This window comes from Salmo salar, chromosome ssa21 (genome assembly GCF_905237065.1).
Source record: "Salmo salar chromosome ssa21, Ssal_v3.1, whole genome shotgun sequence".
In the NCBI taxonomy this organism is placed as follows: domain Eukaryota; kingdom Metazoa; phylum Chordata; class Actinopteri; order Salmoniformes; family Salmonidae; genus Salmo; species Salmo salar.
Genome location: NC_059462.1, coordinates 31,448,858 through 31,464,954, shown reverse-complemented (window position 1 = coordinate 31,464,954; position 16,097 = coordinate 31,448,858). Strand labels below are relative to the sequence as shown.

At 45.6% G+C, this 16,097-nt stretch overlaps 1 protein-coding gene across 3 annotated transcripts in view; it reads right to left on the bottom strand.

The window, feature by feature from the left end:
* Positions 1-16,097, bottom strand: part of epha3 (eph receptor A3) — a 140,064-nt gene that overhangs the window by 91,704 nt on the left and 32,263 nt on the right. The gene's annotated exons all lie outside the window — the stretch shown is intronic.

Sequence of the window (16,097 nt, the reverse complement as noted above, 5' to 3'; positions counted from 1 at the left end):
CTTACATGTCTCCCTCTTACCCTCCCCTGTCTCCCTCTTACCTGTCTCCCTCTTACCTGTCTCCCTCTTACCTGTCTACCTCTTACCTGTCTCCCTCTTACCTGTCTCCCTCTTACCTGTCTCCCTCTTACCTGTCTCCCTCTTACCTGTCTACCTCTTACATGTCTCCCTCTTACCCTCCCCTGTCTCCCTCTTACCTGTCTCCCTCTTACCTGTCTCCCTCTTACCTGTCTACCTCTTACCTGTCTCCCTCTTACCTGTCTCCCTCTTACCTGTCTACCTCTTACATGTCTCCCTCTTACCCTAACCCCTGTCTCCCTCTTACCTGTCTCCCTCTTACCTGTCTCCCTCTTACCTGTCTACCTCTTACCTGTCTCCCTCTTACCTGTCTCCCTCTTACCTGTCTACCTCTTACCTGTCTACCTCTTACCCTCCCCTGTCTCCCACTTACCTGTCTACCTCTTACCTGTCTACCTCTTACCTGTCTACCTCTTACCTGTCTACCTCTTACCCTCCCCTGTCTCCCACTTACCTGTCTACCTCTTACCTGTCTACCTCTTACCCTCCCCTGTCTCCCACGTACCTGTCTACCTCTTACCCTCCCCTCTCTCCCTCTTACCTGTCTCCCTCTTACCTGTCTACCTCTTACCCTCCCCTGTCTCCCTCTTACCTGTCTACCTCTTACCTGTCTCCCTCTTACCTGTCTACCTCTTACCTGTCTACCTCTTACCCTCCCCTGTCTCCCTCTTACCTGTCTCCCTCTTACCTGTCTCCCTCTTACCTGTCTACCTCTTACCTGTCTACCTCTTACCCTCCCCTGTCTCCCTCTTACCTGTCTCCCTCTTACCTGTCTCCCTCTTACCTGTCTACCTCTTACCTGTCTACCTCTTACCCTCCCCTGTCTCCCTCTTACCTGTCTCCCTCTTACCCTCCTCTCTCTCCCTCTTACCTGTCTACCTCTTACCCTCCCCTGTCTCCCTCTTACCTGTCTCCCTCTTACCTGTCTCCCTCTTACCTGTCTACCTCTTACCTGTCTACCTCTTACCCTCCCCTGTCTCCCTCTTACCTGTCTCCCTCTTACCTGTCTCCCTCTTACCTGTCTACCTCTTACCTGTCTACCTCTTACCTGTCTACCTCTTACCCTCCCCTGTCTCCCTCTTACCTGTCTCCCTCTTACCTGTCTCCCTCTTACCTGTCTAGCTCTTACCCTACCCTATCTACCTCTTACCTGTCTCCCTCTTACCTGTCTCCCTCTTACCTGTCTACCTCTTACCTGTCTACCTCTTACCCTCCCCTGTCTACCTCTTACCTGTCTACCTCTTACTTCCCCCACCTCCCCCTGTGTCTGTCAGAAAGAGCCTGTCTTCCCCTGTTCTGGGTGAGTGTGAGGGTGTGTCCTGCTCTCATCCATCTCTGTCACCCCCACCTCTAACCTGCACCCCACCCAGCACTAACCTGCACCCCACCCAGCACCCCCCTACATCTCTATCTGGAACCCCTCCACCCCTCTCTTTCTACCCTCTCCCTTCTCCTTCTCCCCCACAAAACCTCTCCTGGGCCAGGGATGCATTCCTGGCCTGTAGTTAGCAGCTTTAAAGTCAACAGCACCATAGGAAGCAGAGAACCAGAGCCTGCTGTGGAGAGGTTCTGCCTGGCCTACTGTCTAGCCCCAAGCCCTGTCAGCCTTTTCTACAAGATAACCTGATCAAATATTGAATAAGCCCTCCTCTTGTGTATGGGGCCTGGCCCAGGATCTAGAGACAGACAACACTGAGGCAGGGGGCCAGGGGCCCTCACACACACACTGGTGTTGCCTGGAGACTATTGTTCTGTTTTCTCCTCCCAGTGGTTTATTCCTGGTTTAGACTGGCTGAATGGAGTCTTTAATAAAACCTCTATGTTTGGGATCTGAACTCTGTGTTATGTACCGTAGACGGCTTCTCTCTCCCTCTGGAGTCCCCCAGCCACTGCAGACTGGAGACAGTGTTATTGCTGTGGGCTGCAAACACTTTAATTAGTTTGCTTCGGTAGAATGGGGTTGAGAGGATTCTCAAAAAGTCAAATATCTCTGGAGGGGTTTGTGCCTGTTGCTGTTTATTTTCTGTGTTTGGGGCGTCTTGCCATCTGCATTCCCCTCAAAAACACTCTCTCTCTCACACACACACACACACACACACACACACACACACACACACACACACACACACACACACACACACACACACACACACACACACACACACACACAGCAGAATACATTCAGATATAGTCTACAGTCACTGTGAGGGATTTATCTGAATTCTGTCTCAACACAAATGTGGTAGCTGGAGGAGAGTTATCGATCGGACACAGATCACTATCAATCAATCTCCTTTACTTATGCCATGGACAGTTCCCCTTGGACGTCAGAAATGGTAGGTTTTGGTAATACGGTCTCAGAGTATACCTAAAGCTGTTAACACACTACTGGTACTAGGTTCACAGTATGTGATAGAAGACTGACCTTGTGGAACCCTGAGCTCTGCTGCTCTGATCCAGGACCATGGTGGAGTAATCTAGGTATATTCTCTGTGTGATCAGGCCCATGGTGGAGTAATCTAGGTATATTCTCTGTGTGATCAGGCCCATGGTGGAGTAATCTAGGTATATTCTCTGTGTGATCAGGCCCATGGTGGAGTCATCTAGGTATATTCTCTGTGTGATCAGGCCCATGGTGGAGTAATCTAGGTATATTCTCTGTGTGATCAGGCCCATGGTGGAGTCATCTAGGTATATTCTCTGTGTGATCAGGCCCATGGTGGAGTCATCTAGGTATATTCTCTGTGTGATCAGGCCCATGGTGGAGTAATCTAGGTATATTCTCTGTGTGATCAGGCCCATGGTGGAGTCATCTAGGTATATTCTCTGTGTGATCAGGCCCATGGTGGAGTCATCTAGGTATATTCTCTGTGTGATCAGGCCCATGGTGGAGTAATCTAGGTATATTCTCTGTGTGATCAGGCCCATGGTGGAGTCATCTAGGTATATTCTCTGTGTGATCAGGACCATGGTGGAGTCATCTAGGTATATTCTCTGTGTGATCAGGCCCATGGTGGAGTAATCTAGGTATATTCTCTGTGTGATCAGGCCCATGGTGGAGTCATCTAGGTATATTCTCTGTGTGATCAGGCCCATGGTGGAGTCATCTAGGTATATTCTCTGTGTGATCAGGCCCATGGTGGAGTAATCTAGGTATATTCTCTGTGTGATCAGGCCCATGGTGGAGTCATCTAGGTATATTCTCTGTGTGATCAGGCCCATGGTGGAGTAATCTAGGTATATTCTCTGTGTGATCAGGCCCATGGTGGAGTAATCTAGGTATATTCTCTGTGTGATCAGGCCCATGGTGGAGTCATCTAGGTATATTCTCTGTGTGATCAGGCCCCTGGTGGAGTCATCTAGGTATATTCTCTGTGTGATCAGGCCCATGGTGGAGTAATCTAGGTATATTCTCTGTGTGATCAGGCCCATGGTGGAGTCATCTAGGTATATTCTCTGTGTGATCAGGCCCATGGTGGAGTAATCTAGGTATATTCTCTGTGTGATCAGGCCCATGGTGGAGTCATCTAGGTATATTCTCTGTGTGATCAGGCCCATGGTGGAGTCATCTAGGTATATTCTCTGTGTGATCAGGCCCATGGTGGAGTAATCTAGGTATATTCTCTGTGTGATCAGGCCCATGGTGGAGTAATCTAGGTATATTCTCTGTGTGATCAGGACCATGGTGGAGTCATCTAGGTATATTCTCTGTGTGATCAGGCCCATGGTGGAGTCATCTAGGTATATTCTCTGTGTGATCAGGACCATGGTGGAGTAATCTAGGTATATTCTCTGTGTGATCAGGCCCATGGTGGAGTCATCTAGGTATATTCTCTGTGTGATCAGGACCATGGTGGAGTCATCTAGGTATATTCTCTGTGTGATCAGGCCCATGGTGGAGTAATCTAGGTATATTCTCTGTGTGATCAGGCCCATGGTGGAGTCATCTAGGTATATTCTCTGTGTGATCAGGCCCATGGTGGAGTAATCTAGGTATATTCTCTGTGTGATCAGGCCCATGGTGGAGTCATCTAGGTATATTCTCTGTGTGATCAGGCCCATGGTGGAGTAATCTAGGTATATTCTCTGTGTGATCAGGCCCATGGTGGAGTCATCTAGGTATATTCTCTGTGTGATCAGGCCCATGGTGGAGTCATCTAGGTATATTCTCTGTGTGATCAGGCCCATGGTGGAGTAATCTAGGTATATTCTCTGTGTGATCAGGCCCATGGTGGAGTCATCTAGGTATATTCTCTGTGTGATCAGGCCCATGGTGGAGTCATCTAGGTATATTCTCTGTGTGATCAGGCCCATGGTGGAGTAATCTAGGTATATTCTCTGTGTGATCAGGCCCATGGTGGAGTCATCTAGGTATATTCTCTGTGTGATCAGGCCCATGGTGGAGTAATCTAGGTATATTCTCTGTGTGATCAGGCCCATGGTGGAGTCATCTAGGTATATTCTCTGTGTGATCAGGCCCATGGTGGAGTCATCTAGGTCCATGGAAACAGTCATGCTGAGGGTTTACGACAGAAACAACCCCGGGTCGGGTACGTACGTGCAGGATAACCAGAGAGTGTCCCTGTCACTGATAGAGAAACCAGTGACACACACACACACAGAGTGAGTCACAGGCTCTGATAGCTTCCATGTGGGAAATGACCTCGCTTTAGGAACAATATAATTCCATGGCTTTGGTAGACTTGGGAAAGGGCTTTGCTAACAAAGAGGTGTAATTGGTTCGCATTCAAAAAGATGCTGCATGAAGTTGACTTCATTATTCAACGCTTTGGATTTTTTTTACTGCATCGGGGAAAGCGTACACAGACGTTTCGACTTTACAGCCCTCTTCAGTGGGGTCTACCTGTAATACAAATTAGCCACAAAGAGATACATAATAATTATTGGATATGGGAGCAGGCACGAAGGGCAACTCACAAATCAATCGCCCCAGGTGTCTGCTCACCTAAATACATCCCATCAATTCATGAGATAGCCCACCACAAAAGACATCAAGCGAAGATGTTCAGAAATAAGTGGGGCCAACTCGTAAATGATATGCACAATCTGATGTGGAAAGGGCTCTTGTATAACAGTCTAAATGACAGTGGTCTCAGGAGGAAAGTGAACGTGTGTGTGCGTGTGTGCATGTGTGTGTGTGTGCGTGTGTGCATTTGTGTGTTATTATAGGTAAGAGCAACATTCGCTCCTAGCTAAGGTGTCAAGCCCTAACCAGTCCAGGTGAAATCACATACAGGCTAACAAATCCCAAAGACACACGTCCACACAACTCCTCACTAGAAAAGCCTTAGTGAAAACTCCTCGTTGCTGTGAAAACCCTGTGAGACTATGATCTGCCTCTGAATGCACAATGCTCTCTCCAGCTGAGGTTACACTCACACACCGGCTAGTAAGGCTTAGGAGGAGATGGACCCAATGCTGAGCCAGCGTGACAGAGGAGGTTAGAGACGCTAGCAAGAACCACAACACACACACTCTACTGCAAGAACCACAACACACACACTCTACTGCAAGAACCACAACACACACACTCTACTGCAAGAACCACAACACACACACTCTACTGCAAGAACCACAACACACACACTCTACTGCAAGAACCACAACACACACACTCTACTGCAAGAACCACAACACACACACTCTACTGCAAGAACCACAACCCAAACACACTACTGCAAGAACCACAACACACACACTCTACTGCAAGAACCACAACACACACACTCTACTGCAAGAACCACAACACACACACTCTACTGCAAGAACCACAACACACACACTCTACTGCAAGAACCACAACACACACACTCTACTGCAAGAACCACAACACACACACTCTACTGCAAGAACCACAACACACACACTCTACTGCAAGAACCACAACACACACACTCTACTGCAAGAACCACAACACACACACTCTACTGCAAGAACCACAACACACACACTCTACTGCAAGAACCACAACACACACACTCTACTGCAAGAACAACAGGGCTGAAGTTCTGGAGCAACTTTATCACTAGCGCTAACATGTGCATGTTCTTCTTCTAGAGATGCTGTCACTTATATAACACCAGGACCAAGAATCATAGTGATCTAGGGAGTAGAGTAGGACTGTGTCCGTGTGTGTGTGTGTGTGTGTGTGTGTGTGTGTGTGTGTGTGTGTGTGTGTGTGTGTGTGTGTGTGTGTGTGTGTGTGTGTGTGTGTGTGTGTGTGTGTGTGTGTGTGTGTGTGTGTGCGCGTACTTGTCAATTGAACACCACTTTTTTTACACCACTCCTCACCCTCTCGCTAAGCGTTTTTCCCTCTGCTCTCTCACACACACACACACACACACACAAAAAGATTCAGGCACGCATGTTAGACTTTGATTCTATAGCCGGGACCATGAGCTATTGGGCCAGGCCTGCGTCATTCTGACCCCTACAGACTATTTGGTCGACTCCAGATTGCTCCAGTCCACTACAGACCACCAAAGATCACCACAGAGCATTTACTGTGAGTCCATTACAAACTATTTCCAACAAGTTTAGACCAATTCAGAAACCGCTTCAGTCCACCTCAGCGCTCCTCATTGAGGCTGGAAGAAGCACCATTAGCTCTGGTAGGGTCTGTGCCAGAGTGTTTTAATGTGTGTGTTTTCTTCGAGGCAATCAGTAACCCATTGTGTTTGAGTGTGTACCTCCAATCAGGTTTGGGGAGTAACAGATTACAAAACAATTGTAACTGGAATCCGTTACGATACCAGAAAGAATACTGTAATCAGATTACAGATTACTTCTAATATTACTTTTAAATTCAGAAAGGATGTGACAAAAAAAATATTTGACACCTTTCTGTTTTCTCAATGACATTCAAATCAGCATTGAAAAAAGGTGCAAGTTTGAGTTTGTTCCACCTGAGCGAGTCTGACCACAAATCAGAGACCACTAGGATGACACACCAAGTGCGTTTGATGGATCGAGGGAAAAGAGCAGGAGTAGGCTTTTGTAGGCTACAGTCCAAGCTACAGTATGTGTTCCAATGGTGCGACTGCTGTCGGCATCCAAAGATTATCCAACTTGAATAAACACTTGGAGGTAAGGATGACAGCAGTGGTGTAGCCTACGGGTAATACGGATATAACTTATTATTAATATCTTCATAGCGCATTGATGTGAATCACACTGCTGCTCTCTCAATTAGATATTTGCGCCTTACGGGTTGTGGTTGTTGTGGATGGCTGTTCACAAATGTATACATGTAAGTGTATTTTAACCCAATAATGATTGAATTCAAGAAATTTAAGCTGGTTATAAATCATTGTTTTTGCGACCAGTAGAAAGCAACATGTGCATTGCGGATCCCAGCCTACGAAATAGAATCTTGAGGGAGTTCCTCCCTTCTAAACTCCCCTGTGCTATTCTGCTCTATACTGGCAAAAAAACTTCTCACTTGCTGTCACGTCTTGACCAGTAAGGGGTCATTTTGTTATTGTAGTTGGTCAGGACGTGGCAGGGGTGTGTTTGTTTTGTGTGTTTCGGGGTTTTTGGTTTTTGGTTTATGTTCTATGTTTTCTATTTCTATGTGGGTTTTCTAGTTTGTCTATTTATATGTTAGTTTTGGGAACGACCTCCAATTAGAAGCAGCTGGTTGTCATTGCTTCTAATTGGAGGCCATATTTAAATGGGTTTATTTTCTCGTGTTTGTGGGTGGTTGTTCCATGTATAGCTGTGTAGCCTTACAGGACTGTCGTTCGTTTCCTTGTTTTGTTTAGTGTTCACGTTTATAAAAATAAAAGTATAAGTATGGACACATCACGCTGCGTATTGGTCCGATGATTTCTCCTCATCAGAAGACAAAGCTTATGACAGAACTACCCACCAAAACATGACCAAGCAGCGGAGGAAGGAGCAGCAGAGGAGCTATGAAGAGTCATGGACCTGGGAGGAGATCCTGGATGGGGCAGGACCATGGCACCAGGCGGGGGAGTACCGGCGCCCTAAGGAGGAGCTGGAGGCAGCTAAGGCGGTGCGGCGCCATTATGAGGCGTTATACGCAAGGATTGGCAAGTGTGAGAGGCAGCCCCTCCAAATAATTGGGGAGTGGCACACGGGTAGTATGGCTAAGTCTGGTCGTAGACCTGAGCCAACTCCCCGTGCTTATTACGGGGAGCGACGGATCGAGAAAGCACCGAGCTATGCGGAAATGCGCACTGTATTGCCCAGAAGCATTCAAAGGCTGGTGCAATTGGTGAAAGCTCCTCAGTATGGCCAGGCTATGGTGAGCACTCAGCAAAGAAGGGTTGTGCAGGCCGTATGCTCCAGACCTCCAGTGCATCTCCAGGGTGCAGTTTACCCTGTTCCTGCTCCTCACACTAGCCTTGAGGTGTGTGTCACCAGTCTGGCTCCTCCAAAGCCAGCCCCACGCACCAGGCCTTTAGTGCGCAGTCCCCGTCTAGAGCTTCCGGCAACAGTGCCCAGTCTAGAGCTTCCGGCGACAGTGCCCAGTCTAGAGCTTCCGGCGATAGTGCCCCATCCAGTGCTTCCGGCAACGTCCCTCAGTCCGGAACCGACTGAGGCGGCCTGCCAGTCCGGAACCGACAGAGGCGGCCCGCCAGTCCGGAACCGACAGAGGCGGCCCGCCAGTCCGGCGCAGCCAGAGTCGCCCGCCAGTCCGGAGCTCCCAGAGTCGCGCTACAGCCCTAAGCCTTCAGCGGGGGTGGACAGGTTAGAGTGAGGATTAAACCCAGAGCCAGAGCCACCTTCATGGGGGGAGGTTTGGGAAGGGGGGGTGTTGCACAGGAACCGTCGGTGACGGTGGATTCGGGGTCTGCACCTTTGGGGGGGGGGGTACTGTCACGTCCTGACCAGTAAGGGATCATTTTGTTATTGTAGTTGGTCAGGACGTGGCAGGGGTGTGTTTGTTTTGTGTGTTTCGGGGTTTTTGGTTTATGTTCTATGTTTTCTATTTCTATATGGGTTTTCTAGTTTGTCTATTTCTATGTTCGTTTTGGGAATGACCTCCAATTAGAAGCAGCTGGTTGTCATTGCTTCTAATTGGAGGCCATATTTAAATGGGTTTATTTTCTCGTGTTTGTGGGTGGTTGTTCCATGTATAGCTGTGTAGCCTTACAGGACTGTCGTTCGTTTCCTTGTTTTGTTTAGTGTTCACGTTTATAAAAATAAAAGTATAAGTATGGACACTTACCACGCTGCGTATTGGTCCGATGATTTCTCCTCATCAGAAGACGAAGATTATGGCACTTGCACAGTTTTTGGTAGTTCTCAAAGCATGCCATTCCGAGAGCAGCATTTATTTTTTAACTTGAAGCAATGAGCCCAATGAGTCCTTCATGCCAACAAAATCATAAACAAGCGAGTAGGCTAATAAGTACTTTCTTTTTGGGTTATGCTCAGGAAAAACTATTTGGATAATCTACAGCGCATTCCAAAAGTATTCAGTCCCCTTGACTTTTTCAACATTTAGTTACATTACAGCTTTATTCTGAAATTGATTAAATTACTTTTTTTCCTTATCAATCCACACACAATATCCAATAATGACAAAGCAAAAACAGGTTTCTAGAAATGTTTGCAAATGTATTAAAAATAGAAAACCAAAATACCTACCCCTTTGCTATGAAACTCAAAATTGAGCTCAGGTACATCCTGTTTCCATTTTAGTCATTTAGCAGACACTCTTATCCAGAGCGACTTACAGTAGTGAATACATACATTTCATGCATTTTATTTATTTATTTTTTGTACTGGCCCCCTGTGGGAATTGAACCCACAACCCTGGCGTTGCACACTCCATGCTGGCATTGCAAACACCATGCTCTACCAACTGAGCCACAGGGAAGCCCAAACACTTAACCAGCTTCCAATGTCCAGATTTACATTTTAGACATTTAGCAGACGCTCTTATCCAGAACGACTTACAGTAGTGAATGCATACATTTCATGCATTTTTGTACTGGCCCCCCATGGGAATCGAACCCACAACACTGGCGTTGCACACACCATGCTCTACCAACTGAGCCACAAGTTTCTACAACTTGATTGGAGTCCACCTGTGGTAAATTTAATTGATTGGACATGATTTGGAAAGGCATATGCCTGTCTATATAAGGTCCCACAGTTGATAGTGGATGCAAAAACCAAGCCATGAGGTCAAAGGAATTGTCCGTAACGGTCCGAAACAGGATTGTATCGAGGCACAGATCTGGGGAAGGGTACCAAAAAATGTCTGCACCAAGAACACAGTTGCCTCCATCATTACTAAATGGAAGAAGTTTGGAACCACCAAGACTCTTTCTAGAGCTGGCCGCCCGGACAAACTGAGCAATCGGGGGAGAAGGGCCTTGGTCAGGAAGGTGACCAAGAACCTGATGGTCACTCTGACTCCACAAAGAGTTCCTTTGTGGAGATGGGAGAACCTTCCAGAAGGACAACCATCTCTGTAGCACTCCACCAATCAGGCCGTTATAGTAGAGTGACCAGACGGAAGCAACTCCTCAGTAAATGGCGCATGACAGCCCGCTTGGAGTTTGCCAAAAGGCACCTAAAGGACTCTCAGATCATGAGAAACAAGATTCTCTAGTCTGATGTAACCAACATGAACTCTTTGGCCTGAATGCCAAGCGTCACATCTGGAGGAAACCTGGCACCATCCCTACGGTGAAGCATGGTGGTGGCAGCATCATGCTGTGGGAATGTTTTTCAGCGGCAGGGACTGGGTCAGGATCGAGAGAAAGATGAATGGAGCAAAGTACAGAGAGATCCTTGATGAAGACCTGTCCCAGAGCGCTCAGGACCTCAGACTGCGACTGGAAATCTGATAGACTTTGTTTTTTTAATGTAAACATATAGCCTAATCATATCATTAGCTGTAGTAGAAAGCAATGGGTTAGAAGAAGACTACATAACCAACCCATTGTTAGGTTCTAATAACGGTTTCTCCCCTTATCAGTAGTGACACATGCAATCATGTTCCCTGCACTCAAGCTTCATTATGGCACCCCTGTCACGCCCTGACCAGAGAGATGGTTTGTTTCTCTATGAGGTTAGGTCAGGGTGTGGGGTGGGCATTCTATGGTGTCTATTTCTTTGTGTTGAGCCGAGTATGGTTCCTAATCAGAGGCAGCTGTCTATCGTTGTCTCTGATTAGGAATCATACTTAGGCAGCCTTTCCCCACCTGTAGTTGTGGGATCTTATTTTTGTTCTGCTTGTTAAGCATACAAGACGTTACGGTCGTATTCATTGTTTATTCCTTTTGTTTGTAGTGTTCTGAGGGAAGTAAAGACTACGATGAACACTTACCACGCTGTGCTTTGGTCCACTCCTTTTGACGATCGTGACAACCCCTCATGTCTCTTTTGGAACTAATGTTCCTATACTTCTGAGTATAACAATGTTCAAAGTTTCACCAAGAATCCAACACCATGAAGTAAAATCCAACATTCATTTATGGCTAGCTATGTAAACACCAGTGTTGGGGAAGCTACCAATTAATTGACACTGGAAGAAGTTAAGCTACATTAAAGCTACCCTATACTGTAGCTTACTTAACTGAAGTTACTAGTTCACAACATCCAAACTACTTCCTGAAAAATTATCATATCTAAATCTGAAATGTGATAGACTACAAATTGCAAGAACAGATCACGCTGGAGACAGATGTTAACAGAATGTGTAATTTAGCCTATTAAACAAAAAAGGTTCAAATTAGGGACACAAAAAGTCTTTCAAGTGAGAATTAGGCAGGTCTGATGCCGAAAAAGAAAAAACATAATTTTATTTAGTAGAAAAAATAGTAGTGTGTAATTCCAGTAGTTAGCTACACCACTACATGGTAAATATGTAATTAACTACTGAAAACACTACCAATAATTACATTTAGTTCAACTACCACCAAGCTACTACTGCAAAATGTAATTAAATTACTAGTTGAACTAAATGTAGTTTACTACTCCCCAACACTGGTAAACTCTAACATTGATTTATCCTGCAATGGATGTTGTTCAATTGGTAAAATACATTTTTGTCTTCTTCTAATGGCTCTTAAGCAGGTTGACATTTATTGGGATGAGTTGTCCTTGAGGCAGAACTGAGGGATTTCCACTAGATTGGCCAGCTGCAAAGTCAAAATTGGCTATATTGTAAAAATTATGAAAACAAAAATGTGCTTAACTTAAGGCAAGCAGTGTGGTTACGGTTAGTGCTAAGATTAGGATTAAGTTTAAAGTCTGATTTTATGACTTTGTGGCTGTGCCAGCTAGTGACTACTCTGCAGAGCACAATGGAACAAGGACATCCCGGGCGGTCAAACCCTTCCCTTACCCGGACAATGCTGGGCCAATTGCGCGCCGTCTCAGTCACCCGGTTGCGGCCGGCTATGACACAGCCTGGGATCGAACCCGGGTCTGAAGTGACGCCTCTAGCACTGCGATGCAGTGCCCTAGACCGCTGCACCACTTGGGAGGCCCTCAGAACAAGATTATTGACGAAAACCGCTAACCAGCACCTTTTCAGGGGAACGTAATCTAAAAGTAACTGAAAGTAATCAGATTATATTACTGAATTTGAGTAATCCAAACGTTATGTTACTAATTACAGGTAACTAGTAACTGTAATGGATTACATTTAGAAAGTAACATACCCAACCTTGCCTTCAATGCAACACAAACATGTCAGAGCCTGTTTCACTCAAACTAAAGGCCACGTGTATGACTAAGGCCAGTGTGTGACCTCTGTGTGTATGTATTTTCTGTCTTTGCGTCCGCTGTGTTAGGCATGAACTCGCTTGAGCTGGCATTCTGAGAGACCCAAACTGCTCAACACACATGAACACACACACACACACACACACACACACACAGTGTGTGAGCAATAGTGAGCAGTCTTGCTGTTTTCCTCCATGGCAACACCCCCCACACAGCCTAAAAGAAGACTCAAAACATGCCGAAATATCTACAGATCAAATCACTACACAGTTGCAACTCCATAATGACCAGAGCCCATATTGACATAGAGAGCCAGTACTGGCCCATTGTTGCGTTACAGATGATCTGGAGATGATCTGGCTAATGAACATCAGTGTTTAGACGAAGAGACCAATCAGTCTCTCTACAGTCATCTTAACCACTTCTAAGATAAATGTAGAGTGCTCTTTCTTTCACACACACGTACACATAAACTAAGACAGGGTAGAAACAACAGCTAACATCACATGAACTGATAGATCAGCACCAATATATTGCTCAGAACTGGGAACAGTGCGTGTGTGTGCGTGCGTGCGTGTGTGTGAGTGTGTGTGTGTGTGTCTGATAAGTAATAAGGACTAGTGTGTGTGGGGACTGTGTTTCTTGGTAAATCCAACAGGAATGTAAACCCTCGTCTCTCTCAGAGGAACTGGCGAACAGCTGCTGACACACACACACACACACACTGTGACACACATATCCGGCTGGCTTCTGAGCGGCCTGTGTTTGCTGTTTTAAGCTCAAATTAAGTTTGGAGGACTTACACTGATGGTAAATAGGTGCTAGATCACCTACTCTGGTCCATTGTAACATCAGAGGACAGTGTCACTCCACTCCACTGGGCGACAATGTCTGTCCACAAAACTGCACTGAACTGCTGTTTGTTACTAGCATGATAAGGTGAGGTGTCTACCCATCATCTCTCTATGGCTGAAGTAGATACAACCTACTACAAGGTTGAGATCCAGTTAAGTGAGACCCTCCTGAGTGAGGTGACCTTCAGTACTCAGACAACGTTACATTACTGGCAAAGGACTTTAAGTACATTGAGCTTTGTTCTTAATGCTAGCAGACAATGCTTGAATGCACGCACACACACACGTGTGTGCACACACAAAGAAACACACATATATACACTGAAACACACCACATATACACCGAAACACACCACATATACACCGAAACACTCCACATATACACATATACACAGCGTATACATGTTGTATACACTGAGACATATAATCTGAAACACATCACATATACATCAATACACAACAGATATACACTGAAACATACCACATATACACCGAAACATACCACATATACACTGAAACATACCACATATACACTGAAACATACCAAATATACACCAAAACACACCACATATACACCGAAACACACCACATATACACCGAAACATACCACATATACACCGAAACATACCATATATACACCGAAACATACCACATATACACTAAACATACCACATATACACTGAAACGCACCACATATACACCGAAACACAACACATATACACCGAAACATACCACATATACACTGAAACACACCACATATACACCGAAACATACCACATATACACCGAAACATACCACATATACACTGAAACATACCACATATACACTGAAACACACCACATATACACCGAAACACACCACATATACACCGAAACATACCACATATACACCGAAACATACCACATATACACTGAAACATACCACATATACACTGAAACACACCACATATACACCAAAACATACCACATATACACCAAAACATACCACATATACACTGAAACATACCACATATACACTGAAACACACCACATATACACCGAAACATACCACATATACACCGAAACATACCACATATACACTGAAACATACCACATATACACTGAAACACACCACATATACACCGAAACATACCACATATACACCGAAACATACCACATATACACTGAAACATACCACATATACACTGAAACACACCACATATACACTGAAACATACCACATATACACCGAAACATACCACATATACACTGAAACACAACACATATACACTGAAACACACCACATAGGCGGCAGCAGGCTAAAGCCTGTGTAGCTGGACTGTTTGTGTTCTTTTGAAGCCTCACTATGAAAACATCCCTTAGTTCCACACACATTTCTGAACAAACACACAGAGCTATGGAACTGGATAATTATGACAGTTTAATACAACACCCCACATTCTCTACTAACTCCTTCAAATACACTCTGAGACCTATACAAACACACACACACACACACACACACACACACACACACACACACACACACACACACACACACACACACACACACACACACACACACACACACACACACACACAGCAAAGAGAAATGGAAGATGCTGCATCACTTCTCAAAGAAAACACTCCATGAAATATTCAGTGAACTATAGCAGTAAAGCGTTTCTCTTCATCTGACTCAGAGTTACACTAACACACACTGCTAGGAGAAGTAGGTCTGGATACCTAAACATTTCCCTGCGTTCGCCACTCTGCTACCCGCTGCACATTACACTGGCCCCCCAACACTCATCTGTCTGTTAACACTAGGGGCCTGGTGGACGAGCTGCGCACATGGCCCCTGGCTGTCGCTGTTCATGGGGGGCTGTGTGTGTGTGTGTGTGTGTGTGTGTGTGTGTGTGTGTGTGTGTGTGTGTGTGTGTGTGTGTGTGTGTGTGTGTGTGTGTGTGTGTGTGTGTGTGTGTGTGTCACAGAGCAGCTGTCACAGACAGGCGTAACATAAGCCCTTATTAGACTCCATTAGTCGTCAGTGAAACTAATAAGAGATTGTCAAATACACCCAAACATTCACACTACTCACACTGACAGGAGAGAGAGTGAGAGAGAGAAAGAGAGAGCGAGAGCGCAGCAGGAGGTATTGCCTCACACTACCATTTGTCTGTCTTCCTTTTAAAGGGAAGGAGCTTCTCTCTGTTACCCTTGACACCAGAACTTGACCTATTAGATTGGCTTTGATCTTTCATTAAACTAAACGTCTCATTCATCCTTCCACTCACTCATCCATAGAATAGTGAATACACAGAGAGTAGATCAATATCTTCACATAGCGCTCAACACAGCACTTTCCCATCTGAAAGGAGAGAAGAGGAGTAGATGGTCTCTTGACGTGTCAGCGCTGTAGACATTTATCTGGGCTCCCACTGGAACCAACA